At 35.6% G+C, this 18,714-nt stretch overlaps 1 long non-coding RNA gene across 1 annotated transcript in view; it reads left to right on the top strand.

Annotated features, from left to right (window-relative positions):
- The first annotated feature begins 5,695 nt into the window (after nucleotides 1–5,695).
- LOC150108689 (uncharacterized) overlaps nucleotides 5,696–18,714 on the top strand; it is a 134,540-nt gene continuing 121,521 nt past the window's right edge. The window contains exons 1-4 of the long non-coding RNA XR_016548140.1: nucleotides 5,696–5,745; nucleotides 10,944–10,972; nucleotides 16,562–16,599; nucleotides 18,621–18,697. This is a non-coding gene — a long non-coding RNA (uncharacterized LOC150108689). The remainder of the gene's footprint in view (nucleotides 5,746–10,943; nucleotides 10,973–16,561; nucleotides 16,600–18,620; nucleotides 18,698–18,714) is intronic.

Genomic DNA, 18,714 nt, shown 5'->3' with positions numbered 1-18,714 from the left:
ATTGAACCCCACCTATAATGTATAACATCATACATCTCCTAGAAGATGTGTTTTACATTTATGGAAATACTAAGGAAAGTGATCAGAACTTAACCATCTTTACCACGAGTTGCCTTGGTGTTGCACCACCACCATTAGTCTTGAACCACGTTCAGGCGCAAACTTGACTTACTTGTCTGTTTGCTTACTTGGGAAAAATGATCAAAACCAAGAAAATAAAATTACTTGGTATCTTTAACAAAAATTATATAATGTTTTTCTTAATGTTTTAAAATTCGACGTCCATTAAATTTTCACCATCGTTCACTGAATATGTTAATGGCCTCTTTCCATGAGAGGTAAAATTTTCATCGAGTCATGTGGTGTTTAGAGGAATGTTGAATTCATTATTTTCTTGATGCCTGGACATATGAGGAAAATATCACGGACATCGTGTAGCCATATGTTTCACTTAAAATGTCATTTTTCACTGGTCATTCCGAAAGACCGAAGTGAAATGGCCAATCTATGGCTAGGCCTTTCTTTTTCTCATGTACTCACTTTTGAATTGGGGAAAAAAGTGGCTTCTAAACAATATTTTTGAAAGATTTATGATATCTATAGGAATAGATCTTGTGGTTAGTAATGAAGCAAATGAAATAAATCTACAAACACATTTTATTCCCTAAAGGGCATCTGTAGTCTGAGTCAATTAGAAATACAGTAGCTGCTGCAAGACTATCAATCATTTTAATTAGCATCTTGAGGAGAGAGCACAGCATACAATTTCTGCTCTCTCGTAGTCCCTAACACTGTATACTATTGAATTCCTTCCTTACCGTGTGATCGTACAGTAGCCGTGAGTCCCCCTTTTTACGGGGGGGGGGGGTTATGGCACCATCTAGGTTCCCCAAATTTTATGCGGGCTCCGAAACCGGCGCAGGCTGACGAATCAGGACTGTGGCTGGGTCAGTATTCCTGGCTATATTCCGTGTGTGTTCACAAGGCCGGTTTTCTTGCTTGCAGGATGAAAAACTCCAGATAAACTGGCAGAAAAAACCCTGCTGTCCACACCCACGACCAGCTAACTCGGCTATGGCTGAGGAAGATCCTTAAGTTCCTCGCGTCGTCGACGGGAAGCGAACCTAGGACACTCCTTCCCCAGGCATATGGTTGCGAAGCAAAAAGCCACTGGGCTAACTGCGCGGACTACTATTGACTGAAATAGTATAAGTTCTACGATCAATTCTCTCGAGTTTTCGCGAGAGAAAAAACCCTTCAGGCTCGTATCAGAAATCAACTTAGTTAAGTTGATTTCTGACACGGATAATTTTACTTAATTCAGTTTGTCTCTAGAAACGGTATGATATTGAAGACAGAACAAATTTTAAGAAGTCCTAAACATGGTCTTATCCAAGACTGGCTTAGAACAAGTCTCTCTGCTTGTAGACGGTGATTAGATTCGAACTTGAAATGGTCTTTCTTTGTTCAAACGCCATAACGTTTCATAAGTTTCAAAACAATAACACTGTACAAATTCACCCAGTGATTTTGAATAAAGAACACAAGGTATGCAGACATTCGCTTTACTGTAATCGACAACATTACTGTTAATATAGCTGGGATATCGAAACAACAGGACTTCATAAAATAACACTCACACCTGTGAAAAATTAGAATATTAAGATCACTTAGGTAACCTCATCAGCATCTCAAGATACTGATTGTATATAGAATTTTCTGCTCGTTGATGACCTGGGCAAAGTTCCCTCCACTCCACCTAGAATGGTCCTCTTTATGTCCCCCATTGTCTTCTGACAAAAAGATATTCTAACAATCCTTAATAATCTGATTAAAAGCAAGGCATATAGTCCTGATGGTATCCCACCTATTCTATTAAAAATTGCACCCCAGAATTACCACCAATCTTGTATCGCTTCTGAAATCGATCCTATTCAATGTCATCTACCCTACAACATGGAAACAGGTCCACATCCAGCCCATCCCAAAGTGAGACGAAATACCGTCTCACTGCTCTCACTTCTGTTCTCTCTAGAATTATGGAGAGACATTTATCAACAACCACTCTTGAACCACCTAGAGACATACCAATTAATCAATAACCAACAATATAGATTCCAACACTTACGACCTACAGCTGATCTTGCTTTTACCATCCACCTCCAGATTCAACCATGTAGAAATTTGGAGAAACTTACGTGGAAGTCGTCGACATTCTATAGACATTTTATCGGGTTTGGCACAAGGGTTACTTAACAAACGGCTATCCTATAGTCTGCTACCTAACTCTGCAACTGGATCACCACTTTCTCACTGGCAGTGAGAAAGTGGTGATCTTCTTCTTGTGTATAAATCATCTGCTCTCCCAGACTTCCAATCCTATCAATAGCTTTGACAATGACAGAATACAGCTCCATTACTCCTTTTCATTTGACAAATTATGTACTGCTCAAATATTAGAATTCTCAAGTTCTACCACGAGAAGGAACCTGAATTCACATCTCCTAGCTATATTCCAGTGGGGTAAGAACAATCTTGTAAACTTCCATGCCACCAAAACTCAACTCTATGTGATCTCTCTGAAGAAAGGGCTCACATATCTCCTCCTTAACTTCAGAAAGGGAGAGGGATGTAAGCTGAGATATCCAAACACGATCATATTTGTCTTCTTGGATTGGACTGGACCCTCAATCTTTTTTGGTACAACCACATTTCCACTATAGCCTTTGCATCCGCCAATATATTTGGGGTACGTTTTCGCCACTTGACAACCTTCATAACGACTCCTGATATGCCGATCGGTCGGTAATTTGCAACCGTAGTCTTGGATCCTCCCTTATGAAGTGGAACTATTTTCCCCTCTCTCCACACCTTCAGGACTAAACCAGACCCAAGACTGAGATTAAACAACATGGTCAAGGGCACTGATAATTCTTTAGCCATTCAAGCAAGACCCGTGCCGGTATACCATCCACTCCCACAGATGTATTCACATTAAGGTTCTGCAATAGACTATTCACCTCCACTTCATTCATCACAATTCCCGTAAAAACTAATGGTTCCTTCATTTTTTTCAATGTCACCACCTGGATGACATACTTTTGCAAAGTGCTAGGTCAGTAACTCCACTATATCGACTGATTCAGTGACCTCATTACCATCGTCATTCCTTGAAATCATTTTGCCGTGTACAGTTATTTATTTGCTTGTAGTATATTATTATTATTATTATTATTATTATTATTATTATTATTATTCTGGGCAACTCCAAGGAGTCGACAGACTCATCGAGGGAGGCCCTAACATCATGTCAAGAACAGCTATTCGATATTCACACAGTATCTATCATACCTCGCCTTGAACTCATTCACAGTCGTGTAGCACCCATAACAGACTCTGGCAACTTATTCCACTCATTCACCACTCTCCAAGTAAAAAACCTAGCTCTAACACCGCTGCTAACCACATTCTTGCCCAGCTTCCATGTATGGCCCCCTAGTCCTCCTACCACCAGTCCAATTCTCAAAAATATCTTCTGGATTAATCTTATAGAAACCCTTCAGTAATTTGACTGTCTCAATCATATCACCCCTTTTCAGCCTATCGACCAATTTTTGCAACCCACAAATCTTCAACCTGTTCTAATAAGGTTCATTCCACAGACCTGCTATCATCTTGGTCACTCGTCTCTGGATCCTCTCCACCTCCTCCCCATCAAGAAGAAACCCTGGCGCCCATATCTGGGCACAGTAGTCTAGATGGGGTCTTATCAAGGCTCGATACAGAGGAACAATAACTTGTTTGTCTCTCCTTGTTAAAGTATTTTTCAGAAGCCAAGTGAATTGATGAGCTGATTTAGCCACTTTTGCAATGTTCCCCCTAAACTTCAATTCCAGATCCACCAACACTCCCAAATCCCTGGCCTCATCAATCTCCTGGAGTACAGTTCCACCAATGTGATATACTGCTGCTATTCTTTTCATCCCAAAATGCATAACCTTCCACTTTGCCACATTAAATTGACATCCATTTTCCTTAGCCCAGGCCTCCAAACTATCCAAATCATCCTGTAAAATTATGACATCCTGTGAACTCACAATTGCTCTACCCAACTTTGCATCATCAGCAAACAAGTGAACACTTCCTCTCAGATCCTTTCCTATATCATTGATGAACAAATTGAAAAGTAGTGGTCCAAGAACAGAGCCCTGCAGCACACCACTAGTCACAAGACGTCTTTTTGACTCCACTCCTGAATAAACCACTCTCTGGTATCTCTCCATCAACCACCCTCCTATCCATCTCACCAACCCTATATCCATCCCCATCTGCTTCAGTTTACTGATTAGAGTTCCATGTGGTATTCTGTCAAAGGCCTTGGCAAGGTCCAGTAGAATCGCTGTAAACCCATTATCCTTATCCAGTTCAGCCGTCACTGTGTTATAAAATGTGAGCAAGTTACTGAGGCATGATCTACCCTTCACAAAACTATGTTGTCTCCCATACAATATCCCATTTTCATCTATCCAATCCTGTATTCTTCTCTTGACTAGTTTCTCCAAGACCTTGACAACGGTTCCTGATATGCTAATCGGTTTGTAATTTACAACAGCAGTCTTGTAACCTCCTTTATGCAGTGAAACTATTTTCCCCCCCCTCGGAACTAACCCAGACCCGAGACTCAAATTAAACAAAATGGTCAAGGGTACTGACAATTCTTTAGCCACTTCTCGTACGACACGAGCTGGTATACCATCCAATCCCACAGATGTATTGACATTGAGGTCATGCAATAGACTACTCACCTCCACTTCATTCACCACAATTCCCGTATAATCTATTGGCACATTCATTTCTGCAATGTCACCACCTGGATGATATATTCTTGGAAAGTGCTCACTCAGTAACTCAACTGATTCAGTTACCTCCCTACCATCAGCATTCATTAAAATTTTTAATTTTTAAAATTAAATTTAAAATTTTCTCCCGGAAACTCGGTTTTTTCATCCCGCATACAGGCAAATCGGCCCTTCAGAACACACGCAATTTACAGACATAGAATACCAGTCGTGGTGGAAGTAGGTGATAGATGGGGTTGATACCATTATGCTTGAGCTGCAAAAAAAGAAACACTAACAAACATTTTTAATTATGTGTGATATATCGGAATTTATGTAACAGACCATAATAAAAGTGTTCCGATTTGGGGCCAATATGGCTTAAATTGCTGTGGTATTCTCTTACTAAATAGCTAAACAGCCTTGTTTCATTGAGCTCATTCTTAATGAAAGCTGAATGATGAACAGTAGATACCACCTTCAAAAGGGGAGTTGGTGCTAAAGCAGCTCTGCCTACTCCATTTGGTGAATAAAAGGCATTAGAAGAGGCATGTCAAACTCGTTTACCTCCAAGGGCTACTTTCTTTTTTTCACTATGTCAGTGTATAGAGCTAGGAATGAAGTTTCATGACTGTGATAATTTAGCCTAATATTTCCTTCTGTTCTCTTCTTTAGGAACTTGGTTTTTCTGTTACTGACTGCAATATTGGGTGTGTTGGCAGTCAATAAGAGGATTGCTACAGGTGGCTGAAATACGGCGTTATTTATATTAACGAAAGATTGGTGGTGGTCGAGAGTATTTCATGAAACGCACGTAAAAGTGGTTTAGTGTGAATATATGTTCTCATTTGTTTTTCGGGTAGGTTGCGTTTGGTAACGGTCATGCACCTCCATGATCGGTATTTGTGTATGTATCTACGTATTATTAGACTAGGTTTTTAATTTTAATATTAATAATAAATAATATATATTATTATTTTTATTATTATTAGTTTGTATGTTTTAATACGTTCTTATATATATCGATTCTGAATTATTTGCATTTCGATGCATGCAGATAATTATATCCTTTAGGTGAACACGTGCATCATTCCTTTCTATCTTGGTTGCACTGTTTCTCTTTTTTTTTCATAATATGAGTTCATAATTATCACATTGCTTAATATGATATAACTTGTATATAGAGAAAAAGTATGCGTATATGTAATATTATATATAATGTATGTAGAGAAGAAAATATTCTGTTTTGTACCATCTCATTTTGTTAATCTTTTCATTTCATTATTTCATTTCGGGTTTGTTCTTAATCCTCTAATTTTTGTTGTTTTATAAGGTTATCTTATATAGCCTGTAGTATTTCTTTCTTTCTTTGTCTAGTTCTGTAATTTCTTGCTAACCATGCCTTTCTAAAGGAAGGATGCATATCTGTCTTCCATGCATTACAAAGGTTCCAAATTACAATAATCGGATTATCTACATGTAGTAAAATAACGCATTCAGAATTTAATTCGATTCTGTATTTCTGATCTTTCCAGCTATTTTCAATTTTGCACTCTTTTATCCAGATATTCTATTCCCTATAAAAGAAGCACTCTTCTATTCCCTATATCAAAAATCTATTCTGAATAGAATGAGTTTACTTTTGCGTTAACCACTATCATACGGTGATTACAAAATTTTTGACCAGTAAAGTCATTCTGCAACACAGGCAAACTTGCACTAGAACAATTAACAATACACTGGCCCTAAATTGAGATTAACTTCCAACTTTGATTGATTTGACTGTTCTTGACTTAAATATTTAATATCCCAAGTCAATATATCTATTCAAATATATATATATTCTCAGTTTTTGCAATTCTTTATCAGGTTGCATTAGTTGCTATAGTGAATTTTTTTTAAGTTCTTTATAAACTATCCCCCCCCCCTAACATTTTGGAGTGTTGGAATAAATTTCCGTTATATATATAAATTCGGGCATTTTTTAAAATTTATTTTTAATTAGTAGTTTCATGGAAGTACTAGGATTTTACTCTCCTGAAAATGTGTGTTCGTGAGATTTGATAGTTTTGGAAAGCACACTTAATTCAGACATACTGGCATGAAGCCTTAGTTGCCTATTCTAACAATTCAGGTAATGTCTGTGCTTAGTCGAGAGTAAGATGGATCCATTGCTTTCATAAATTAATAAAAAATAAAGCTTCCTTCTTAATATCTTAAATTTTTGGGTTTTCTCCTCATCCTTTGCACTCCTAGAAAGGCTACAAGCGGTCTGGTCCTACTTGATGAATGTGCAGTTTCCCCATTTCAAAATCTTGCTGTTCATAGTATTCACTAGCATCTGTTTTCCTTTTATTAACCATACTATTGAAATCATCCAAAAGGGATACTGTATCAGCTCTGCATCATCACTTAATTGTGTATGCACTTGAAACCACTCACATTAATGTACAAATATTAAATAGTTGTTGTACTTCAACTCCACCTACATTTTTTGACTTTTCTACATCTTTTTTAGATACCTATACATTCTGACAATCAGAATTTATGCAGTAACCTGCCATCCATTATGTGCTTATACCAATCCATTTGGATAACAAAATTGGAGCAAATGCTAAGATGGCCTCAGTCTTGTTCTCTCCATGTTTTTTTTTTTTTATCCACTGCTATTTTTTCTAGACAACCATTTTGGAAATACTGATGTCTGCATTTGGACTATCATCTTTCAAGCTATGACATGATTTAATTAGGCTACATAAATTACACTGCTTTTTACTATTCCAGATTTGCCAAAATTATTCTACTTTTAAGTTTCTCTTTATTTTGGTCTGCTCATCTGATTTCTTTCTTACTACACTCACTTTCTAAACCTGTGTTGTACTAATGGAGCAGCACATTTCTTTTGCCTGAGTGCATTATATGTTAATTCACTTTAAATGCCATTTGATTCTGTTAGTTATTTTTCAAAAAAAAAAAAAAAAAGACTGGGAAGACTTTCAGACATGTGCACTGCTTGAAAAGAAGTCATTGGAACCATATTAGAGAAACAAACAACCATGGTACCCACCTTAATAAGATGTATGACCTCATTTTGCTGTAATGATTGCAGCAGTCATACAGGGCATACTTTCAGTTTCCTGATAATTTTGAACCATTCTTCCTGCAGGCATGTAATGAGGTCCTGGACTGTTTGGGGACAGACAATCCATTTCATTCCACACCCACAAATGTTCAATAGGGCTCTGTTGAGGCCAGTGAAGTGTGACATTCATGTTTACAAATCGTGCAGTTACTGCAGCATCGTCATCATGAACCATGGGCAACACCCTATTGGTTTCTGATGCCTCCTTTGCTATATTCTTCCACCTTTCTTTTGTCCAGTGTGCAATGTCAGTTTCCGTAACCCCTTTCCACCAGGCCTTTATGTTTCTATCCATTTTCTGTATGGTCTACCTCTTTCTGTTTTGACACGGTCTATATAATAACAAACATGAATATCTTTATCTTCTGATCCTTAATCATTCTGCAGATGTCCAAATAATTGCAGCTTCTGTTGTATAATTTTCTGCATTAAATCCCCTCCTTTTGGTTCTATCTTCTGATAGAGCTCTTCATTTGATTTTCTGTACCCATCCTATTAGAATCTTCCTGTAACAAGTTCTTACAAATGCCAAAAGTTTCTCATTACTTATTACCCACATTTCAGTTCCATGTAGCACACTGCTAAAGATACATGTTTCTAGTATGCGAGTTCTAATTGCTTTACTCTTCCAGATGTTATCCATGGCATTCAGATTTTTTTTCCTTTTACAAACTTGATCTTTAATTTTTGCAGTCCAAGTCATGTCATTTTACTTTGTAAATTGTTCCTACATTTTCTATATCAATTCCATCCACTTGTATCATGTTCTCACCAATTACCATTGTCTTTGTTTTTTTCCAAGTTCATAAGTCCAAATCTCTTTTTCTCATTTAACAGTTCCAGTGTTTTTTGTAGTTCTCTTTCATCTTCTTTTTCAATAATAACAATGTCATCTGCAGATATTACATTGTTAATTCTCATCCCATGTACTGATATTCCTTTTGCATCTTTTCTTCATTTTGTCCATTGCTCTTTCTAAATGTGGGATGAAGAATGCTTGGTGATATTGGGTCTCCCTGTCTAGTATCTCTACTTGTTTTAAATCATTTTCCCAAATCCTCACCTATTCTAACTGCTGTCACTGCATTCTTTTATAAACATCTTTTAATATGACTGTTTAATATAAATATAGTATTTTTAATAACATAAATATATTTATAAATAATACAGTAATACCTTGATTAGTGCGCTCCCGATTAATGTGTCATTTTTTTTTTCGATACCCAAATTCGATTAGTGCGCCTATATACATCTTAAAAATAAATGTTATAGATTTTAAAAATTTTCTATCTATACATTTTTATGGCAGACTATTTTAAAAAATCACTCACTACAATGAAATAAGTTTTCTGTCAATTCCATAGGATTCTAGCACTGCTAATGTCACTTTCTGGTTGCTGTCAAATGCCCTCTGAAAATCAACAAAGCAAGTATGTTGTTTTTACTCCTACCTTTCTCTGCTATTAACTGCATTGTCAAAATCTGAATTGCACTTCTATCTTAAATCTAGCTTGCTCGTCTGCAAGGTATGCTTCCAAATGTCTTCTCAGTCTTTCTGTCCAAGCAATTGTTCTATGATTTTTATATTCTGGTTTATTTCCTTTCTTGTATGTCACTAATATTGATATCACCCACTCCCGGCATTTTCCCTTCCATACCATGTCACATTGGTGCATTTCTGTATCCATACTTTTGCCATCATATTTAATCATTTCTCCAGTGATATCATTACCGGGACTCTTGCGTTTTAGCCATCCTAAGTGAGGTGACTTGTATCACCAAATGGTGAGTGATCATGCAGTTTTGACTTGATCTCATGCTCATTACCTAGTGGCGATATCTGCTTCAATTCTTCGGTTTCCCAACTCCATTTTCAACATGCTCTTCTCCCGTACTAACTTCTGTTTCCTGTCTAATCCACTTCTGTTCTGTACTGTTTCTTCAGCCATCTTCTATCACCTTCGTTACTCCTTTCCCCCTTAAATTCGAATTTTTTTTTCCTTTTTTCCACGCTTTTTAGTTTCTCTAAAAACTCTCCGTACCTTCTTCCTATTTCTGCTTCACTTATTCTTGCTGTATCTCTTTGTTTCTGATGACAGGATTTATATTTTATTTTTAATTTCAACTTTATGTTTACAGCAACAGCCTTATGACAATGCATTGTCTTTGCTGAAAGAGATAGTGGTCAGTTCTGTAGAAATGCCATGAAGTAAGAATATTGCATTTCTACTGTGGAAACCATGTTGTTTTAGTGCAGATTTGTGTTCCAGTCAATGCTCAGAACTGCAGTGAATGTGGCCGCTGACGTGTTTTTTAATATTCTTTGTAGCACCATACAGTCATGTTTAAGTGTGGTAGCACTCACCTGTAAGTCAACTGCAAGTAGCACTTACATTTGACTGCATCCATCTCAGTATGAAATTATCGATTGTTCACTGGGATGGTCCAATTTGCCAAATAGATAGGTCTGCAACATGGCATCCTATCACAATACCTATTTCAAACTCCATCAGTTTCCTTCTTGCAGCGATTTCACTTGGACACAGTTGCACTGACTTTAATCTTCCTCATTGTTTTGTCATGCAATATTAATGTGTCATCTGGCTAAGAATTCTGTTCTTGAGCATCTCCCACATCAAGTCCAGGTCACCTGATTATTCCATCAAAGAACTATTTCTTTGGCAAAATATGAATGTTTAACTGAACTGCAAATTTTTCTGAACCTTAGCTAAAATCTAATGATTATTTGCTTGTCAGTGCCCTTTTGTTCTTCAACTTATATTTTTAATTATTTTAACATTTTAAAAAAGCTGTGCTTCATTAATTCTAGTTTGTGTGTGATGTGAATTTTATCTGATCACTATGATTGCTGTGTTTTAGCTCTAACTGATGCAAACATTTCCATGCTTTTTAATTTTTTTATTATTACTATACAGTTTTTTAATTTTTATTTCATATTTTAGGTCATTTATCAAGCTGGAAAAAAATACAGGTAATGCTCATTTTAATTTCATCAATATGAAATCATTACTCTATTGTATATTCGAGATTAATGTTCAATTTAATCAGTGTAGCCAATGATTTAGAATACCCAAATAATATGCATTAACTGCCATGTTTGAGCATTTCTCATTGAATGTCTTCTCTAGCAGCCTCTTCACATTAGTTTCTTGATGACTTTCCTTTCTCTCAAGTGTTTTGTACTCATAAGCAGAATAATGTGAGAAGCTGAATGCTAAAGCAGAACATTCATAACATTGCTGATAGTGGTACCTTCAGACTGTTCAGGATACCAAAGTATGATTTGAAATAGTGGTCACCATTAAGTATTGAGCAGAATCAAGCTGGAACCTTCCTTTCTAGTATAACTGTATTCTAATTAATGTAATTTGAATAACAGTAGCTTAAAATTTTATTTTATTTTCTCACTTATTTTAAGTGAGATTCTGCTTGAAATTGAAGGAGCATCTTTAAGAGAACTTAACAGCAATAAAAATTGCAATTGTGCTAAAGAGCACACACCTAGAGAATGCAATGAGAGAGCACGCATCAATTGAATGAAAGGTTGATTCCTGTTTGGCTGTTTGTCATATTTTCCATCCTTTGAAGAGGCTGGATGAAATGAGCATAACAGGAAAAATAGATGATAGCTGCTAATAATCTGAACAAAACTCTAGTTCATAAAAGAATGACTACAGTCTTGTATGTTTGTAAAAAAAAAAATTTCGGGGATGGAGTGACTGATAAGAAAAAAAACTTATCATTTGAACACACAAGCAGCTATTTCTTCAACTGCAGAAATAGCTGCTTGTGTGTTCGAATTTAACATCTCTCCAAATAGTTGATTAAAAAAATTAAACTAAGAATATCAGAGGCTATAGCAAATAAAGACATTGTAATGCAGTTGACATCTGTGGACAAATGACCACATTTGTCCCTATATTATCTGAGGTTTGGGAGCTGCATAATGTAAACACGAACAAAAACTTTATCTTATTAATTATCTCGTGTAGGATAAATATATATTAAAAAACTTCCACTTGCTGCACAGTTTCACCTTATAAATACATTCTCCTTTTCATGTCATTTTAACAGCAGTTAAAATTGTTTTTAGATTTCTTATTCTTAGGCCTCCTAAAGTTGACTTGAGTGGTCAATGTATCTGCTCTCCTTCCAAAAGGCTGCGAGTTCGAACCCTGCTGTGGGCATGGGCATTTGTGATTGTGAAAATACTAGTGGTAAATGGCATTGGTATAGTTGTGGTTAGTTGTAGAGTTGGTGCCCTGTCCTCTCTGAGTCTTTGGACTCTCTGGAGGTAATACATAAGAATAATTATGACTCCTCCAGGGAGTAACCATATTCAATCCACCAACTGCAGCAAACCTCATCTACACTGCCGTCTACTACTAATAATATTTTGAATTTGCTTTTAAATTTTTATTTTTTGCTATTTAGAAATGTCATTTTTAAGACTTGATGTATTAATGTCCATTTCAGGACAAACATGAATTATCTTCATAGTGCATATGATGATGCCTCAGATAGGGACAAATGATTCCTGTTGATTAAATCTTGTAGCATACTGATGCACTTAACTATTACAACAATACAGTGTTGGATTGCTGCATAGGACAACTATTAACATTATGTGACACCTCCAAGGACTCATCACAGGAGGGCACTATTCCATTGCTACACACTTTTCTCCTGCCTACACAACTACCATCAATGGCATCCAACATCCATTGCCACTACTACCACCACCAACAGTATTTTGTCTGTGGTTTGAATTTTGGCTGTATGTGGGATGGTAAAACCGGTTTCCAGAAGAGAACCCTGCTAACTTCGTTTGGGATCGGCTAACTTATTTTCAAATGAAAAAGCCCACTTAAAGATTCCTCTTGTAACAAGAAACTGGCCTTTTCCACTTGAATTATTCCACAATTTTTTATATAACCTTCTCCATCCTCTCATAGTCCACTCAGCCTCATCAATTAAAAATTCAACAGTTTCACGCAAAAATAAGACATTCAACTATTGGAAACTGATATGCTAATTAGCTTTGACATTGTCTCCCTCTTCACTAATATTCCCCATAAGTAAACTGTAGACTTGTTAACTCAAATTTCCATCTGATGTTGATTTATTCAAATTACGTCCGGTTACTTCACTTGGAAAGAGAAAATTTACAAGCAAGAGGAAAGAACAGCAGTGGGTCTCCTTTATCACCAAACTTAGCCAACCTGTTTTTAAAATGCCTTGAAGAAAATTTTTTCACGTTAAAACCCAAACCAAAAATTTGCTACAATATGTTCATGACAGTCTTTGCTGTCTGCGATCATTCCGAACAAGAACTACACCTGCTTCTAGGTAAAATAAACTTTCTTCATCCTCACATCAAATTCACACTAGAAAAAGAATCTCCACAGGGTATCTCCTTTCTGGATTTACACATCCAAAGAAGATGGTTCCATCTCTGCTTCTGTCTATCACAAGCCGACATTTTCAGGTCACTACATTCACAATTCTTCTGCTCATCATCCATCTCAAAAATTTGGCATCATTAGTAACCAGAGCGCACAGATTCTGTTCCTGAAGAATCTCTAAACCAAGAATTGGAAATAATCAAAAATACAGCCATACTAAATGGATACAATCTTAAAACAACTGAAATCATCAGTCACCCCACACATCAACCTAGACAAGAACAAGTCTGTAGGATTCTTATACCTTATGTCAAAGGCATCTCTGAACATCTTTCAAAATTATGAAGAAATACAAACTTCCTATTACCTACAAACCAATCGGCCAGATCTATAACTTTGTTACCTTCTAAAGACACTCACCTCTGCTATCTGGCATGTATGAGGTTCCATGCTCCTGTAAATTGTCTATGGACAGACAGGTAGATCTGTTGATAAATGCATTTTGGAACATCAAGACCATATCTGTCTTATTAAACCACACAAATCTGGCCTTGCACATCACTTGAGTTGAAAACCCAAACTATAGGATCCATTGGAAAAAGAAGACTTCTACATGGATCTTTATATAAACAAATCTTTATATAAAGAAAGTGCTGAAGCCCTACTTCACAGACCAAATCTTAAACCATAATGATGTTCTTGCTATTCCTAAAGTATGGGAAATTGTCATACAAAATTGTGTAAAATAATTTTTATATATGTTATTTTATTTTGATGCAATTTTTTTTTTCCTCTAGATATGTTTTACTTTTTTCTATATTTTTATTTTATTTTAATTCTATAACATGCTACTGCACTGACTGTCTTATGATACTTAGGATGAAATATTTACTTATTAAAACTTATTACTGTGGTTATTACGTGTGTTTGTTTTCTCATGAATTCTCCACAGTTTCATTGTACAATAAAACTGCTATGGAGGTTATACCATACTATTCAATACTTAATATTTATATAATGTCCATTTAGGACAAATTTGAGTGCATATGATGATGCTAAGATAGGGACAAATGATTCCTGTTGATTAAATCTTATAGTGTACTGATGCACTCAAACTACAACAATGCAGTGTTAGCTGTAGAGGAATCTTAAATTAATTTTTATGCTTTGCTGACATGAGTAGCAGATTTATTTTTAAACATCTGTTCATATAACCAAACTGGGAAGAATTTTTATATTAACTAAATAAGGATTTTTGAAAAGTTAAAGTGTACAGATGCATCACAATTTGAATGGTCTAGCAATCAAGATACTCCAAGTTCTTCAATATTGTCTGTTTATAATGAATGAACAGTGTGTCTGAAGTATAATTTTGATTATGATCTGAATTTGCAGTGGAATTGTTCATGATAACATTAAAATATTGTTTTGATTAGATTTTTTTTAATTTGCTAGTCAGCTATGGAGTCTGCCACTTTCATACTTTTAGTCGATTGCTACTATAATTTGCTATGATTGCTTTGTGATGGGATAGTAAGTTTGTATTGGTTGTGAGTGGAAAAAAGTTCTGTTCTAGTCTTGATCAAAAGTTCACATAATTCCATTTGATAAATGAGATCTTTCATTGTCATTATTTTATGGATTGTTAATTAGACATGTTTGGTTTGAGTTCTGTGGCACATACTTTAAAATCTAGTTTTCATCAAGTGTTCTCATTTTATCAACAAGTTCCTTTCTGTATTTGGATAGTCAAACTTTCATTTTTAGACGATATTAACAATGGCAGCTTGTTATAAAAATCAGCTATATGACTAAAGATTAGATATTTTGGTCTTTCCTTCATTAGGAAGTTAGCGAGTTATGGAAAGAAACATCATTGAGAATCGAATCACTTATAAAAAGTGATACTGATCTAAATCTCAGTCATTTATTCCATTACAAAATTTTCTTTCAAACTCAATCTGTTGGCTGTGTGCTAGATTTTCAAACAAAGTTTGAAAAGCACACAGGACTGGGGTAAGGTAGTGCAACTCGCAGCAAAGGTGGACCAAGCTAACATCACTCCTATCTAGTTAAATTTATCATCATCATCTTCCTTATACCCTCTTTTACCTTGTGTCGAGGGTCCATTGATCATCGGACCTCACTCCGTTTACAGGATAAGGTGGTCAGCCTTATGCCCCGGTGTATCCTATGGCCTGTAGTGTTGAGTTCTCAAGGCCAGTTTTGCCTGCTTTGCAGGATGAAAAACCCCAGAATAAACTGGGGAAAAAACCCTGCTGTCCACGCCCAAGACTGGCTAACTTGGCTATGGCTGAGGAAGATCCTTCAAGCTCCTCACGTCACTGACGGGAATCGAACCTAGGACACTCCTTCCCCAGGCATATGGTTGCGAAGCGCATAGCCACTAAGCTAACCGCACGGACTAGTTAAATTTAGTTTTTTTTTTTTTTTTATTAAAGTGGGCAGTATGAGTGAGTAGTGTATGTGTGAAAAATCAACTCAAATTTAGCTTATTTGTAAGTTCGAACAAAAGTAGCATTGTTTTCTCTAGACTCCTGGAACTTATGAGCACTTGATTTCTATGTAAAACATGTTTTCTATAAGTTTTTTTGCAGACTAATGGCAAATAGGTTAAATAAATTTTCACAAAGATTTGTGTACAACTTGTTGATGAATGAGAGGTTCTTAATATTAGCTAAAGTGCAGTGTATTTTTACCTCTATTACAAAACTTTAGTGTTACTTTTTATCATAGCAAACTTAGATTTTTAATGCAGCACTTTTTAGTTATCTGAACAATTAGATATTCTGGTTTAATTCAGGAATCAATGTGTATAAGGAAATTATTACACTTCAAGTGGTACACTGAATTGCCATAATAAAGAACCAGTAATTACCATACATTAAAAGTAAGACTTATAACAGTTGTCATTTGCCAGCAATTTCTATAAATTCTCAGTATTATACAGATTATGTTAATGAATGATTTGGTTTTAGTTAAGCAAGTTTCTAATGATGATTAATTCTGCCAATTGAACATGTTATGAAAATAATAACAAGCCCGTATTTGGCTGAGGGAACTCTGGCATCATTATTAATCTCTTAATGATTGTTTATTTTTGTTTACTGTATTTTATTTTTTCTCCATTTCAGACTTGGCATTGGAAGATAAGGAAAACATGAAAGCAGAGGTAAGTCTATATGATTTTGTTCTTAAGATAAGTTATATTTGTATTGTATATGTTTATATGCTTAATCTGTATTAAGCATATAAATAGAGTAAGCATATGAATATGATGTGTAATCATAGAAGTGCCTGTATTTTTCTGTAGAAAATGTTGAAAACAGTACTCAACTTTAATCTTAAATACATGCCTCAGCTTGAAGATTATTGAACTGATGTAATTTGAAAAACATGCTTGTGTGATGAACAAGATCCTAGTTTACATAATCTTTCATAGTTGGTAATGTTACAAGGCAATTTGCTTATTGGTATTAGTTTATGATCCAGCTGATGAATTTTGTCTAGGCTGAAAGAACATTTTACAACACATTGTGGCAGTCCCAAAAAATGGATGGAGTCTGTGATTTTGGAAGAAAGGTAAAAGTAATCCACAGTATCTCTCTTTTAGGTGATAATAGGAGACTTCATCATATAAGAAAAATGTGAACATAAATGTATATTACAACATGGCAGAATTGTTCAAATCATTCACATTTAGCAGAAGTAGTCAACATTTGCTAATCCCACATTACATAATTTCCACTGGTCTCTTCCTTTCTGCCATGTGCTGAAGTATCCAGTGTTCATTGTGTAAAACCCCTTTAATATTATGCTTTAATACTCCCACTTCAGCTCCAGAATCCAATTGACCAGATCCCCAGTCTGACTGTCTGTAACTTTTGGTCGAGTTGAACCAGTGCACAAAACATGTCACCCTTATTCTGGATACTTTTGGTATTAGTTAATATAAACTGCAATACCTCAAGCCCAGGGTTAACCTTGAGCTAAATTCTGACCAACCTCTAGGTTGTCTGTCACACTTGTATCCCCCTTGTCTAAAGTTTTCTGGACTGCACTTTCAAACTCACTCACTGAACAACTTTCAAGACAGCTGATCCCAGATCCATTCAAATGCAAGCCATCATTATATAAATTCTTCCCTTCAAACTCCACATCCATAAACTACACCATTCCTCCTGCACAATCTGCACGATTCATTTAATCATTGTTCTTTGTCTCATCTTGTCTGTCTTAACATCACATGCTTCATATTCTTGCATACCATACTCATGGCTTGCTAGTTCATTCATACCAGCCCAAACAAACATGGCATTACTAACATCCTTCATCTTGTTTCCATGGAAACAAGATTTCTCTCAAGCACTTCTCATTGAATTGCCATAGAAATGTTCTTGCTTTCTCTCCCCTTGTATCTTCCCCTTCTTTTGCTTGTAATCCCATCAATACAAAATCACCTGCTTTCTTGCATCTACAAATATTCCTCCGTATTTTTAGTTTTATATAAAAACTGCATTTCTGGAAAAGTTTTTTTTTTTTTTTTTTTGAAGACTCGTCCATGCCATTGATAAGCGATTTGGCCAACTATATGCTATAGATTCATTAATGCATTGACATGTAATGTATTTCAAGGTTGCTGATTTCAGTGACTTGTACAAGACTGCCCTGCTTATTATAGAGCTGACATCCTGAAAAAGTTACCACTTGCCCTGAAAAGCAAAATTACTAATTATCCGATGCTTATGCTTAGCTCATCCATGAGAAATGCTACTGCATTTCCCATGTAGTGAATGTTATTCATAAATGCGATTAGTGTGGAAATTTACTTAATTTTTATTTCAAATAGATTAGTCCCCTTCTATTATGTAAGAAATAAAGTTATTTGAAACCATAGCATAACTAATGGACAAGTGCTGAATAAAATTTTGAATTACAAGAATTTCTTTTCCTTTCCATGTATGTTTGTACACAGGTTTTATTTCATAAATATCAGTAATTTTATTTATTTTTTTTAATAGCTAACAAGGTATTTTTGAAAGTGATATATGATGATAATTTTGTGGGAATCTCTTTGAGTTTCTTAATGAAACCATTTTGCAATTTTCTGATATCAGTTGGTTATATATTTAAAATTCAGCAGTTTTCAAAAGTGATTTTATTTTTAATTGAATGTTTTATTTCTGTTCACAGCTGCTGAATTAGCTGCTTTGGAAACTTACTGAAATCCTGTTGAAGTGGTGAAGTTGTAAATGCAGCCTAACATTAAGGTGAGGACTTGCTGTGT

Source organism: Typopeltis vanoorti, chromosome 3 (assembly GCF_054136105.1).
Source record: "Typopeltis vanoorti isolate ZY-2024b chromosome 3, IOZ_Tvanoo_1.0, whole genome shotgun sequence".
Classification (NCBI taxonomy): Eukaryota; Metazoa; Arthropoda; class Arachnida; order Uropygi; family Thelyphonidae; genus Typopeltis; species Typopeltis vanoorti.
The sequence above is the reverse complement of the archived record's forward strand: the minus strand, read 5'-3'. Positions and strand labels throughout refer to the sequence as shown.